Below are 15963 nucleotides of genomic sequence, written 5' to 3'. Positions count from 1 at the left end.
CGTAATATGTTTCCTCCTGCTTGGCCCCCAGTCCTGATGCTAGTGTATGAGGGGGTTTTCCGATTCTTCTGATACATGCACTGTGGAAAAAAAATAAAATAAAATAGAGAGATAAGTTTTACTTTAAATAAAGTTGCATAGCACTACTTTGGAGAGGTGCCATTGACGCAGGTTACCTGAAGCAGTGCTCGTGTTGTCGCAAATTAGTACAAGAACGTCCTGACAGGAAGATCTATAATCTACTGTATGTGTTAGCGCAGTCTTGATACTTAATTTCCGTTTACAACTTTCACTACAGTACAATTTGCATTCACTGCTTTTATTGACTTTTCAATAAAAAATCATGCAACCTCCTACAAGCTGACAGCGTTGTTGTGGGAAGACTCCAGACCCAGACTGTGCTGCCCTCGACTGCTCTCCTGAACAAATCAATTAAGAAGAGTCCGAACCAACGATCCGACAATTTCCGCGACAGAGAACGACTCCGCAGGCTGATAAATTCACAGGCTGGCGAGTGAGGATTTTGTGGTTTTTTAGTCAGTTTACATTTGTAGTGGTGGTGTCTCTACTTATAAGTATTCAGGGCTGGAAGTGTTGTTGTTGCTATCAGTGAATCAATCAAACTTTGTGTACTGATCAATCAATCAATCAATCAAACTTTGTATACTAATCAATCAATCAATCTTTGTATATTTGCATAGCTCCTTTCATACAGGTTAGTGCAATTCAAAGTGCTTTACAGATGACTGACAAGCTGATAAGACAGAACAAATGTAATCACTAAAAATAATTTGTATGTAAATAATAAATAAAACAGAAAAAAAATAAATACATTAAATTCTCTCCTGACCCAGCTGTCCTGACCTGATCCACCCCAGTTCCACCCCGGCACCTCTTTGTCCTTGGAGCCCAACCAGAGTTGCCCTTCAAGCTGCATTGTTGCTATGTTATTTATTTATTTTCTCTTTCTTTCTTCCTTTACTGTCTCCCCCTTAGGCTTTCTCTTCTCTCTATATCTTTCACACAGGAAACCTACATACACAAACACCTCAACATATGTTTACCACAAAGAAAAATCTATCTGTTTGTTTGTTTTTTCGTTGTTCTTGTTGTTGTTATTGTTGCTGCTGTTTTTGAGTCTAGTTCTCCCTCTTGTCTTGTGGTATGTCATATGGTTTTTTTTTGTTTGTGTGTGTGTTTGTTTTCATGTTGGTCACTTGTATTGCCCTGTAAAAAAAAAAAAAAAAAAAAAATCAGCTGTTTTCAGTTCCTCTTGCTGTCTCAACAATGCGGAGCTAAAAGTTCAAAGCTGCCTCAAACAAAAGTTTGGATGCTTGTTGAACACCAACACAAAGCCTGAAACTAACACATAGATGCCTGGTTCAATTTTAAAGTAGCATCTGTCAGCCTAATCAGAATCACAACAACTACTCCTAATAGGGATGCGTGATATGGTGGCCAATATATTATCCTCTGCTTAATTAGGAAATTATTCCGATAACGGACTTTCAGCCATTAATTACATCCAATCATGTAGAGACTTTCCTTGAAACAGCTGCAGTCCTGTGACACTGCGATGGATGTTTTTCAGTTTCAGGAGAAGTCAAGAGGATTTGCGAAATGTACTAAATGTTCAGCTGAGGTAGCACGAGGAGGGAAGAGCGTGACCAGCTTCTATGCTACAAATTCATTCGGTTATTTAAAACACAGGTCACGGACGATGTATTTAAAGAATATGAAGCCGCTAGCGTTAGCAAGAAAACATGAGTAGCAGGTGCAGCCGTGTCGATCCAGGAGGCATTTGAGAAGTGCGGGAAATTTACCAAGGACAAGTGTGAAGTTTAGAAGGACTGAAATGTCTACAGTGGGCCTCTGGTTAGAAAGACAGACACAGTAATCACAATAATAGACAAAAGTGAATCAATATAAACAGTAAAACCGACATAAATCAGTATAAACCGTCACATTAGCATTAGCTCATTAGCAGTGGTGTGAAAACTTTGTTGAAAAGTTTGGTAGATGAAGTCTGCTCCAAAAAAATATGACTGAGAACAAACAAATTCTCTCAATAGCCTAAAACACAGTAAACCATGGTCACAAAACACCAAAGTAGCTTCATTCTCCCTCATTTACCTGGTTTATACAGCCACCTTGTGGGACTTCAGTGCAACATGATAACTGACCTCATGGTATTGATGATTCACCCTTTTTGGTTGTAGATCGTGGATTCTGCTGACTGATTGAACATTTGCAAACCTGCTGCTATTTTTTTTTTTTTTTGTAGGCGTGTCAACTTTCTCTGTTATCAGCGCCACACATATTTACAACAGACACGTGACACACTGGCTTTACAACTCACATATGGATATCTGATTTTAGCGCCACTAGCAGATTAACTGCTCAGTGGCTGATGGAAGAGTTGGAGCTGAAGCAGGCTATTCTGAACACATTATCACGTTCAAATACATGCTCAGACGGTGAAATTTGGCAAAAAAGAATGTGCAGGTTGCGATAAGGGATAATGCAGGTAATGTGGCTAAAGCTATGGAGGAGCAAGGGGTTCGCTGCCTGGGCTGCGACTTAAAACTGTATTTTGCCAAAGAAGCGTCTATGACAGTGTTTCTGTTGGGACTAACAAACTGTAGACATTAATTTTTCTATGATATATGAAAGAAGTTCAGTAAGTCAGTAACACATTTGCAGCCTAGATGACTGAACACATAGTTCGAGGTGTGTTTACTTCTCAATGGAAGTTTTACTGTCAGGAGAAATATCCTTCAGTCAAATCTATTACAGTATCATGAAAATTATGGCTAAAACATTGCCTAAAATTAGACTGAAATTAAAACGGAGTTCAACTGCCTAAATCCAGACTAAAAAAAGCGACTAAAGCTAAATTTTAAATACTTAATAAAACTGCTGCAGCCACAACAGCTGACGTGATCCGTTCTGTTGAACTGCTGAAACATCAGGTGAAAAAAGAAAGTTCAGACCAGTTTGTCAAAACATCGAAGGACACTCGCCTGGAGGCGGTAAACCAGCAATCCCGTCACATTAATACAGAGCCCCTGTATTGTTTGGTAACTATCCTTGACCTGAGATACAAAGAACAAGCAATAGAAATGTTGTTGCAACAGTTGGAAAAGACAGCTGATGACGGCTGGTGACATGGAAGAGCATCCGCTGGGAAAGACTGGAATAATAAGTCCTTACTGGACATGTGTGAGGACTTATGGAGGACGAAACCGTGGCACTGGAGCGCGTAGTTAACAGGCTTTTTCCTTTCATTATTTACTGTGTAGCTGCAAGGACACCTCACTGTGTTCTCCACTGGATACTGTATGCCGTTAGAGTTTAACGGCAATTTGCAGGGAAAAACATTAAAGTTGAGAAGTTATTGTTTTTTTCTCTCCTTTAATGTTCAATTTAATCATGTTTATCTGGCTGTTATTAGACATTTTTAGCCATTTGAGGTTGTCTTTTGATTTTTTTCTTTGACATATTTTCTAACTGTCGATAAAACTAATAAACAAAGTTGAATAGTTGGAAAACTTCTGCTATAAAACTTGAAATAATCTCATTTTTGACATTTCTGAAACATTTCTCTATACATTGCTATGTGCTCAAAAAAATTGTGCCACGTCTTTTCCAGGTCATTGATGACAACAGGAACCCTGTTTTTTTTCTTTCAAGGGGGGAAAAAAAAAACAAAAAAAAACTGACTTTGGCCCTTAAGCTGCTTCATATGATTCTCACACGACCATACACATCCTTCTTATCAAAGTCTCAAGCCGGTGTCTGCAGGGAAACAGAAAAAGGAATGAAGCCTTAAATCTATTCTGGTATTTAAAAAATGGCATATTTATTGTTGCAAAACAAGTCAAAGATAAGTAGATAAATAGAGTCTGATCTTTTGCTACTGATCCTGAGGTTTTCAGCAAAGACAAGCAACCAGTTTACGTTGCCTTGATGAGGGTTTTATATGAATTTAATTAACCCATGGTAGGGCTGTCAACAAATATTCTAAACTCAATTACATAATTGCATTGAAAGAAACAGACATTCAATTGTGGGGAAAAAAAGCAGCACTAGCGCGGCTGTTTGTCTCACGACTTTTCGTGTGGGCCGCTGCACTGAATGCTCTGCGTGAAGGACGGGAGTCACACAACGTCACTTTCATTGATTGAAAATGAAACGAAGGTCGAGCTGAAACATGCGAATAATTCAACAACAACGGCAGAGAGTTCACAACTCGACTCGGCCGCAGAGAGAGTGATTTGCACTCTGAGGGATCTAAAAAGCCCAGTTTGGAAATACTTCAGATTTTGATAACCGGTATGAATATATTACCTAACCTGTATAAAAATTAGAATATCGAATAACATATCGATTACGAATCATTGAAGTTTTACAGTAAGGGACATTTTATTTATTTATTGTGGAATGTGTAGGTATGTAGATATTTTAAAAGACATGTTTATGTTGAAATAAATAGACCAATACAAGTAGTTATGTCTCTCATTGTATTGGTTTGCCCTCTTATGGACATAATGTGCAAAAATAGATATTCAAATGGTTCCAATCTATGTGTTATTTTTGAAGAAATAGCCCAATCTAACCTCATTTTTGGCCAATTTTGACATCCATATCCCACATGGGTATTTTGTGGATATTTTTCCACCCTAGAACCAGATCCAAACTACTTTCAAATAAACTGTTTTGAGTGGCAATTTTCCTTCACATTAGGGTACTATAACTTTAAAAACAAAACACAGTGTGCATTTAAAATGCAATAAATTTACATATGGTTTTCCATGCGGGCACATTATTATGACCTTTCGAAATGTAATAAATCCCCACAAAAGCAAGGCAGTTCCCCGGGGCTTCGGAAAAAACAAAGTTTCCATTTCTTTATCCATACTGCTGAGCCGGGAAGCTATATGACCAAAAGCTTGCACTAAGTGGGGAGTAAAATCACAATTTGTTCATGAGTCTGAAAAATACAAACATGTCAGACTGGAGGTTTTCTTAGCAGGGCCTGAGGCTCGCAAGACAGGGCAGATGTCAGCTACCACATGGATCCGGCTCACAAGCAGATGGTCTGTGGAAGTCTTGGAGGATGACGATCAGCTGTAGGATCATGAAATGCATGAAAGATTGAGAAATAACAGTGTGCGAACTGTTTTCAGCTCACCTAACACAGTGTCTCCTAAGAATTCATTCAGCACTGATGAGGCTGCACAGTAGCCGTGTTTACACCTGGCATTAACATGCGCCTCGAGTGACCGTTCACTTCCCCGCTCTATATGCAAATAAACACGTACGGCGGGAGGAGCAGGAGTCCGTGTACCCTCCGTCCAACAGAATAAACAAATACACAGTCAGAAAATCAAACGCCCATCCTATTAATTTGCTCTAGTGTTGCGTCTGAACACAAAATTATATAACAAATATAGAGTTATATGCAGCAATCTCCTGAAAGCTGCGTCTTCCCATTGAGAGACGCTGCTGTGCGCATTTACGCACGAGGCACAGCAACGTAACTTCATTGATATTTAAATCTCAAGACACGCTGACAGGATCGGTCCGGATCTTATGTTAATTAATGTTCTGTGTTCTTCAACACATCCAAAAGGTCAGTGTGACACACACACACAGTCCAGGTTCATCCAGTGAAACTGTTTGGAGTAAAGCAGCCATCCTCCTGATAAATCCTGAGATCATTATGTTGAGCAGCGAAGCAAAACTAAAAACTGTAGTCAGCAACTTGACAGGACAGAGGAAACTATCCAGCAATGTTTAGCTTAGAAAAACAAGTTATTTTCTGGTTTTGGTTTGATTTCTATTCAGTTCTATATCTACAACTGTCGACTTGAAGACGAAAACGGGTTAGGGGAACAGGAGAAACGGGAGGTGGATTTGGTTTTTTTAATTCACACTTTGGGCGGAGCGTACACGGACCGGAAGACAGCAATGCCCGTCCTGTGCCTGGACGTCAGCCGAGTAGGCGGTCCTTCAATGTGGCCCAGGACACATTGCGTTTACACTGCTAAAAGAATGTGGCCACGTGCGGCCCAGATCACCTCCACAGGTGGACGCATTGAGGACTCATTGCGATCAGACCACCTTTGGAGGTGGTCTGAGCAATCGCACCTGTACTTAGAGTTGTCCACTTGTGATCGGATCACCTAAGACGCAAACATTACCAACACTGCCAGACAGAATATGAAATCATTACAGCTTAGCTCAACTGTCTACAAGAAGTGCAGGTAAGTACACGCCCAGTATTTACAGGATATACTGCTTTTATCGTAACATGGACAACCACACCCCATCTCTGCAAAACACCTACACAATGATCACAGTAGTCATTCTGACATGTCAAACTAGCAATCCTCTGATTAAGAGTAGCTATTCTGTGGAATTTGTCATAAGCTGTGTGGTAGATCTGTAAATCTCCTGACTCAAGTACCTGACATACTCACAGAAATGTAGACAGCCTTTATCTTTTAACAGCACAGTTGGTAGGTGATATGTTTCAGGAGGAGCTGATCCTGAACACACCTCCCATCAACTGACTCAGAAGACAAATAAATGACTAAGAAGCCAAACCTTTCCAAGTAGGCTGTGAGAGAGAAATGTACACTATATTGTGCAGCAAATAGTCTGCAGCCCTCTGTGGTGTTAAATTAGGCTTTGGGCTACCATGACACATGCAGGTTCAAATAAAAAAACTCATCTAAACAGGCCACAACTTCTCTGAACTTCTTACCGAGTCAGACAGCCCCTTTACACGACATCAAGCTCAAGGTTTTGCAGGTCGAAGCCACTGGAGTCATTTAGACAGTGTCGCTGATGGAAAATGCTGTATATAGTCCTGAATTCCTCGGGTGGAATCAAGGAGTTGTGATGCATAACAGCGAGAGATCACTGTGGCAAGACGCAGGTGCATAGCTGATGCTCTGTGGCCTGGAAGCATGTTCGTCACAGTGCGAAAAGAGTTTAAGACCGCGAGGCCGGACGAGTTACAGACAAGTAAACAGAACAATCAGCTGAAGTGGACGCTGTAGAGATGTAAGAGGAATAACATCTTGGCAAAACACAGAGTGATGCTTACCTCTAGTCACAAATAAGCCCAAAAAAATAAATAAAAAAAAGACAGGAGTTACAAAATGTTCACCCCAGCACCAACATAAGTAACAGGTTGAGTGTTTTGAGTCCAGTGACTTCACTAATTTGTGCAGGGAGGAGTGAGGCTCAGAGAGGGAATGTGTATGTGTATGTGTGTTTGAGCAGATCAACCACCTGACTAACTTCTCATGGTGTATATGTGTGTGTAAGGCTACATGTGCACTTCTGCTGTGACATTCTGCCCGTTTCACTGTTTTGTCTTGACGTAAACCAGCGACTTGAAATGTGTGAAATGCATCAGCGAGCCCCGCCACAGTGTTATCCTTGACCTCCTCGGTCATTCAAATGAGAAAATACTGCACTGAAAACTTCGACAAAAATCAACAAAACACATATTTCAGCCAAACATTTCATTTAAGGAAGCCAAAGCATCCTGGCTGAGTTTGTGGAAACATTTTAAAGCCCTGGACTGACCCGTGTCTCGTCTTGCAGGATTAGTAGCCTTATGTGCGGAGGGAACAATAAATCTGTGCGCGCTGAAGTAAATACAGTGCTCGAGCCAAGAGTAGTAATTAAAACTAAATATTGCAATGGTGCGCCTCACTCGGATTAAAACATTTTCTATTTGAATACATTGTGTGGCTTGGAGTCAATGTGCAACCTTGCATCAGTGTGGTAGGTGTATCTAATTACATCTCCTTAACGGTGCTCGTGTCAACAAAGTCCCACCTAAACACATCGTGTTACAATGAACATACTGGTTAACAAATGTTAGCTAGCATGACTCGAATTCACCATGATGTTTACTGAAAATACTGTATTATGTGTTAAAATAAAATTACTAGAGTGCAGTTTTGGTGGTGTTACTGGCAGCTGTGTGTGGCCTCTGATATTCTGTTGCAGTAAATCTGATGTGGAAAGAATTTGGAAGCGCACACACCTCCATAAATGTCTTTACGCTTAAGCAAGGTGTTGCTTCACTAGTGTAGCTTCACTCCAGACGTTAACAGTGCAAGGGCTGTAGGAGGCTGATCATCACTCAAACCACAGTTTCAGCTTGTCGTCTTCAAACATTTATTCTAATCACAGTGACAGAATCACATATGTTTTGTCTATTAAGGACAATATAACATTAGTATTTAGGAAAGGATTACGAACTAGAGACTGAGGAAGACAGCCTCATGGTACTGTCTGGATTGAAGGCTGTGTTATAAACAGCAGGAGTGTGGGAACGCTGTTACATGTAGCAGACTGTGGACATTGCGAGCACTAAAACAAACAGAGCAGCCAGGCCCATGTTGACAAATTCTTACTTGAAACCTGAAGCGGGGAGCAACGGCGATTTTTCACTGAGTCTTTGCACTGTAAGGTAACATTTTATAAGAGTTTTTAAAAGAGGAAGATGAAGTAGATCTCTAGTTTTCAGCTCTGGTTCACTTTTACCTGACATACACTTAGGACCTTGGCTTATAACCAAGAGACTAATGAATGCAAAAAGGCACTTCAGCTCAACAAAAGATGGTAGTTCATAAAAATGTCGAATGAAGCCCTTGCACTCTCAGGTTAAAGGAATGTTTCACTCAAACATTTTCCAACAACCTTCTCCTTGTTTCTCTTTATGCCATTTTTTAGAGGTTTATAGTTAATAGTCAGGAGGACCATCTGTCAGTGTTTCCTGAGTCTCTTTCCCAGGACTGCCATGCATCCATATCATTCTGCACACAACTGTACTTCTTGGGATGCAACCCTCTGACCTTTGGAGGCTGTTTACTCCATTACAAAATGTATTTATGTGGCACTGCAAGCATTTTAAAATTCACAATGACACAATGCGAGTCTCCACATAATATCCTTAAGCTACACTTTCAAGCTTTGTGCTGCGATCATAAAGTAGGCTTACATCTTAAAGAGGAATTCAACACACAAGCCAGTTTACTCATCGTGCTGAGTGCTGCTCATCCTGAAGAAAACAGATGTGTAACGTCCTCTGTGGCTCTAAAGGAGCTTTGTCGAGTCTGAGAAAATAACGTCAGGGTTTGAGACTGCTAATTTATAACAGAAAGGCTGCGCTACAAACAGGGGACGTGGAGTTTGAAAGGCAGCGTTTAACAAACAAGGGGAGTCTAACAAAAGCTGTGGAAAATATAAGATTGAGCGTTTTTTGGAACTTGACTTGTATTAAGAGAATAAAAGTAAGGATATCTCTGCCTCTGTGGCTTCAATTTTGACCAGTCTTTATTTAATCCATCTCTTGTGAGTGCCCCGACTTCAAATAAATGCAAAACCTAATTTGCTGAAGTGCCCGTTTAATTGAAGCCCTTTCCCATGTCATGCATGTTGAGTGAGAACTCTAGAGTCCTCGAAATATAATTAACGTTCAACAGAATGTGAGATAAATCATCCACTTGGCACGAATGGAGGCACATATGTTACATATGTGGCGGTAATCGATTTAAATCACTATAGAGGATTTACATGTCGACGCTGAAGCTAACGGTGTTATAGCAGACCGGATCTTCTCTAATCCTGACGCCACAATATCTCTTTGTCCGCTTTATTTGACGGCGGCTAATGAGACAGAACAGTTAATACCAGGAAAATTAACACTAAGAAGATAAGTCACCAAACAGGTCAGCATATTATCACGAATCTCACAGCTGTGTGTTTGTGAACACGGCGAAAGCAGAGCAGAGCAGAGATGGTCGAGAGAGCTAGAGAGTGAATGAAAAGGCGAGAACAAAGCCGTGAATCAGACAACTAAAACGTTATTTTCCGATTGTTTTACTGCGGGTTATGTTCTACAACACAAATAAACACGGCCAAACCCCTGCACGACCTTGCGGGGAGGTGCTGCATCGCCAGATTTAGTGTGAATGCGGAGCTTCATCCTGTCCGCTGTGGCCTCTCTGCTCTGCTCTGTGTGTGTGTGTGTAGCTCAGCCCCGCCCTCGGTCAAGCAGACACACGGACCTGCGGCTCTTTATACGTCCATGACACAGAGACAGAGAGCAGAGCGGAGAGCAGAGGAGATGTAACCTGGTCGCCATGCTACGAGTCCCGACCTCACACCCTGCACGCTGTTATTGGCCAATGATAAGAAAATACAGGCAGAGGGCAGAGTCTCTGTAGATAAATGTACCGCCACACACTTCTAGTGGGTCATAAATGATGATTGTGAGGGATTACTTTTGTATGCGTTACATTGTTTTTTAGGAAAATCCTGCACAGGAAACCTTTAACCAGTGCACCTGTAATTTTTTTATTCCTGTGGTTGTTTTGTGTTGATCAGCTTTTTCACAGCCAATAAAGGATGACTGTTGTCATTCTACATACTATGACCCACTTTTAACTTTGTGAGTTAGTTATCAAGTACATTTCATTTCATCAAATGTCTTCTGTTTTCACTAAATGTGTTCTGCCCCCTGCAGCTTTAACCACTAAAAAGCTAAAATGCTACTGTTTGAGGGGGGAAAACACAGATGGTTATTATTCTGGGTCAGGTGTCACCAAACCGCAATGGAAATATTATTTTTGTAGCTACAATACATGCCAGCAAAACATGACCTTGACAAATGGAGTGTTTTGTAAAGCTTGTCATGTGAACGAGCGGCACACGCTCACATTTTGTGGATGTTGATGGATGGAGCTTTGCGACCGAGTTTAATGACTTGTTATATTACATATAACTACCTTGTTAACTGAGTAGAGCGATCATTTATCTCCACTAGGTCGGACCAAAGTAAAGCTAAATGGATTCATGTATAGTTTCAATCGGCAGTATTGTTTCCTTTGCAAATGTCGTGTACGCTTTAAGCAAATTTCCCAAACTGAAAATAAATAAAATATAAAATGTGATTCAATACTAGAGTCCTATATAAGGTGACATTTATATGACTGATGTGTGATTAATTGGATTGCACAAACCTTCACTGTTTATTTTTCCATCTTTACGGTAGAGTGGAGACACCGAACAGTGAGTGGCAGAAAGAAGCTGATGCTTTCTCTACAGTAGAACTGGAAAGCAAAGCAAAAAATAAGTTGTCCATCAGTCTTTATTGTTTCTTTATCAATAAGCCAAACCTTTCTACCACTGCTACAAAACAATGAGATATTGTCTGACATATGCTGGGATAAAAAATAAAAAAAAGAAGTGGATGGAAACATACTTTAGTACTCTTAAGACAGTGAACTTTGTCAATTGCAAGAGTTTTGTGAACTTGTTTCATATTTCTGCGTATTATTGTACTGCATATGTGAGAAAAGTAGTGTAAGGCCTTTTGTGGCTCTGGAGGGAGCTGAGCAAAGTCTGATAAAAGGCGGCGTCAGCTGAGGATAGGAACATCAAGGTTGAAAATGAAAAGAAATCTGACAGTGTGGAGTTAGAAAGAAGTGAGATTATTAGATCTGTGAAGCTAGCGGCTTATGGCCACATTATCTGTTACTAGCATAACACACCCAGATCTACAACGCAGCAGCGCCGGGTTTTGACAGGGAGGAATGAGTGGAATAATTGTAACGCGATGCTAAAATCAGTGGAGTTTTCTTTTAAGTTCATGAAAACCATCGAGGATAATGTGAGGATACTCCAGAGGATGGGAACTGTGTTCAACTTTTGTTTTACAGATTCCTTAAAAAAAAAAAAGAAAAAAAAAAGCGAAACTTATACATCGTGGATGGCATCCCTAAAAAGTTTTCATATGCCAGCATACAGCAGTTTGACATTTTACTGTTGTACTGCAAATGTATTAGTTTCGTTAACTAGAATAAGAATGTCATGTCATGTGACTCAGCATAATCAAATAAATGCATATCTTACAAGATGAATTTCTGTAAATATGTAATAAATAACAGCTGTTTCACATGATCTTCCATCAGCACACTATTAAGAAATTACACCTGTAATGGGAATTTGACTTCTTATATATTAAATTGTACTCCTTATATACTGTTTTAATTGAGATATGTGTAATGCAGACTCTTGTGTAACCCTGCAGAAGACTGTAGAAGTAAACTGTCTGAGGGGCTTTCACATGATTGACCTTTTTGCATTTAAAGACAATAAACTAGAGTCGGACCGATATATTAGTCAGCCGATATTATCAGCTGAAATTGGCCTATCACAGATATATCGGTATCAGCGTATATGTTGTCCGATTTTTTTATTTCTTTAGTTATTATTTCTAAGTTATATAGGCAGCATTTTATGTATATTTGATCCTTTTCTTAATTCAAGCTTAATATATACGAACATTTGTTATTTATTTATAGTTGTTTATAATTATTAAATTCCTGGTGAAGTTTACTGTTTCAGTGCACTGATGTCATTTTCTACAATAAAGTTTACCATTAAACTGTGAAATATCATGTCTCCATTACATGTCTTTGTCACAAGTGTTTGATAACCACATGTGAGGGGATCACTGCAAAAAATGTGTGTGTATATATACACACACACATATATATATATATACATATATACATATATAAGATTATTGGCCGATATATCAACATCAGAATTTTTTTTACTCCCGATATCGGTATCAGCCCCAAAAATCCAATATCGGTCAGGCCTTACAGTGAACATATAGAAAAACTCATGTGATAATCTCCTGATAGCACTTAACACAACTTCCTTTGTATTATTCTTGTCATACTGGGATGGGAGAGGTATAGATGACGTGTTTCGCTCTGCTTAGGGTTCATTATTCTACCCAGACTTTCAGGTCAACTTATAAATAAGCGTGAATAAAAAAAAAGACAACCGCTCTCTGTGAATCCATTAGAGATTTTCCATGACACACCTTTTAGCAATAATTTACTCTAAAGCTTTCTGTAAATTAAGCTCATCAACAATAAAATTTATATCGAGATATACCAACACAACCCCACCCGCCCCCATCATCCTGTATGACTCCCCAGTCGACACTGTGGAGTCCTTCCGCTTCCTGGGAACCGTCATCGCCCTGGAGATCAGCAACCTCACCGAGAAGGCTCCGCAGAGGATGTACTTCCTGTGGCAGCTGAGGAAGTTCAGCCTGCCAAAGTAAATGATGGTGCACTTCTACACCGCCATCATTGAGTCCATCCTCACCTCCTTTATCACCATCTGGTACTCGCTGCTGTAACTGCCTACGACAAGGGCAAACTGCAGCGTATCATCCGCTGTGCTGAGAGGGTGATTGGCTGCAATCCGCCTTCCCTCCAAAACCTGCACACCTCCAGGACACTGAAGAGAGCACGAAAGTTCATGGCCGACCCCTCACACCCTGGACATAAACTCTTTGAAACGCTGCCCTCCGGCAAGAGGCTGAGGTTTGTCACACCACAAGAACAGTTTCTTCTTGTCTGCAGCGGGCCTCATCAACAAGGTCAAGGACCCCTAATGCACAGACTCTATCCCACTCATGTACATTACATATTATATTAACATAAAATCTCATAACCTTACACTTGCATATCTGTGATTTTAGATCTAACATGGCACGTTACATTAACGCCAGTTATATTATTAATTGCACACTGCATATACTGTTTAGACTATGTACATTTGCACATTCCTGCTAAGTATTTAATTTCATTCTCTTCAAATAAAAATTTAATCCTGTAGCAGCTCACTTAGAATATATTCTACATCTTTTTTTGTCGAAAATTTCTTTCTTGATCTAACATGACACATTACATTATGAACATCTACACATTACGCTTTATTTCATTGTCTTCGATTTAAAATTTCAACCTGTAGCAGCTCTTCTCACAAATATATTAAACATATTTTTTATTATTTACTTTCTTTCTCTTTTTATATTATTCAGGATTATTTAATTCTGTGTATATTTTTGATTGTTATGCACCACAACACAAAGGCAAATTCCCTGTTTGTGCAAACTTTCTTGGCAATAAACCTGGTCTTGATTCTGAACTTGAATGCTAAATTAGCATATGATCAAAAGCCACTTCACAGTAGAGGGTCCCATGCATGCCATACATTCTCCACAAGATCAGTGAAAATTACACTTTAATCCTCTTGACTCTAAGCCATTTTTTTCCTATTACTGGCGCCTCAACTCTCTTAATATAAATTACATTTATATGAACTCAGTGCTGTGAGTTACAAGCATTTTCATCCTCACCACATGAGCTATTTGAACATATATATGCTGTAGTGATGGTCACATGACCTAATAAAAAGTTATAAGACAAAGAAGTCAGAATAAAAAGTACAACAGAATTTTATTTTTAACATTTTATCCATTTCAACAGCTAGGTGCAAAGTTTTACTGTATTCACATACAGCCCAAGGCCTTAGGTAAAATAATAATAATAATTGAGTCTCCATTGCGCAGAAAAACAAAAAACTATTTACATTGTTATCACAACTGTCCATATTTCTTTTTGAATGATTTTTTACAACAAACAACTATGTGCAAATGTTTCATGTCTTCACATTTGTGAGACCAAGGCCTCAGATGGAAAAAAAAAATCAAACAAAAATAAATACAATCTCTATTCATCAAGTCTCTAATACACAGAAAGACGGAACCACTGACATTTCAGACACAATTCAACTAAGTCAGTCTTGCTCTAGGAGACAGGCCGGCAGCCCTGCCTCCTGCCTCGGTCTACTCAATGGACAGCGCTCGCTACACTGCACGTGGTGAGGAAGCTTTCCTCGTCATTGAAACGTGCCTACAAAAAACAGCAACGTCTAAAAAAAACTAATGAAGCGATACAATCACCGGCACACAACATTCACAATTATCCAAAAAACCGAGCCGGCTCAGGAGAACCACCCTAGAAACAAGTCCAAAAACCAACCAGCCCGTTTGTTTCTGTTAAAAAAAAAAGAGTCACATACGCTTCAACAGTTCAACCAGCTAACGTCAGCTAGCAGACGACACAGGAAATTAGCTAACCGCCTAGAAAGAGCAACGTTAACAATGCTGTCAAATATTAAGTAGTCAGTGTTCCCAACTGTGATGTATAATACTATACACGTTGTATCGAAACGCTGCCCGGGTCCATGTTGTGGGAGTGAATGATAACAAATGCGTTTTTTTTTATATAGTTACCTCACTCGAGTGCCGTGTGCATCTCCTCTCCGCTCGGTACCAAAAAAAAACGTCTGCTCTACGTCAACGCACGAAGGGCTACTTATTCACCAACGGCTCTTGCGAAATATCCGTAGAATGCCAACAGGGGCGGACCAACAGTCTGCGCCATCCGCGCAGTGCATTAAAGAAAGCTCTGGGGTTTCTTTCCGCCAGATTGTGTCTGGTGCTGTCATATGACTAGCTGATATTCAGACAGCAATGACTGAACAAAGGAATCGCCATCGGCACATAATTACATCCTCTATGTTAGTTTTGGTAACCATTACAGCTCATTTGGGTGTAGTGAGTGATGAATTCACACAGTACAACACCAAGTTTTGTCTTATTTGGTTACCTACAGGTTGTCTTCATAAAATATTAAGTGTATTTTGAGAATATGTGCAGCAGACAGTGATGGAAGAAGTATTCAGATCCTTATACTCCACTGAAAAATCATATTTAATTAAAAATACATAAGTATTAGAAGCAAAATGTACTTGAAAAGTAAAAAGTACTGGTTTGGTCCCTCTGACTTATATATTATTATATATGACATCATTATATTATTAATAGTGAAGTGAATCAGTGTGTAAGCGTCATGTTACTGTTGAAGCTGCTGGAGGTGGAGCTAGTTTGAACCACCTCACGTACAGTGAGCCAGTTTAGTCCAGTGGTTCCCAGCCGAGGGGCCGGGCCCCTCCAAAGGGTCACCAGATAAATCTGAGGGGTCGTGAGACAATTAT

At 39.8% G+C, this 15963-nt stretch overlaps 1 protein-coding gene across 5 annotated transcripts in view; it reads right to left on the bottom strand.

Annotated features, from left to right (window-relative positions):
• slc39a10 (solute carrier family 39 member 10) overlaps positions 1–15296 on the bottom strand; it is a 35040-nt gene extending 19744 nt beyond the window's left edge. Inside the window, exons 1-3 of one of the 5 annotated variants that reach the window (XM_067603088.1) lie at positions 15200–15284; positions 11055–11144; positions 1–80 (exon numbers count right to left, since the gene is read on the bottom strand). The gene's annotated coding sequence lies outside the window, so the exon portion shown is untranslated. Of the gene's footprint in view, positions 81–176; positions 488–2133; positions 3468–5008; positions 5131–11054; positions 11145–15199 lie in introns of those variants that run through there. The other 4 variants (XM_067603090.1, XM_067603087.1, XM_067603091.1 and 1 more) reach the window with 4 other exon arrangements.
• Positions 15297–15963: the final 667 nt, after the last annotated feature.

The sequence above is a fragment of the Thunnus thynnus genome, chromosome 11 (assembly GCF_963924715.1).
Source record: "Thunnus thynnus chromosome 11, fThuThy2.1, whole genome shotgun sequence".
In the NCBI taxonomy this organism is placed as follows: Eukaryota; Metazoa; Chordata; class Actinopteri; order Scombriformes; family Scombridae; genus Thunnus; species Thunnus thynnus.
Note: the sequence above shows the minus strand (reverse complement) of the source record. Positions and strands in the feature narration are given on the sequence as shown.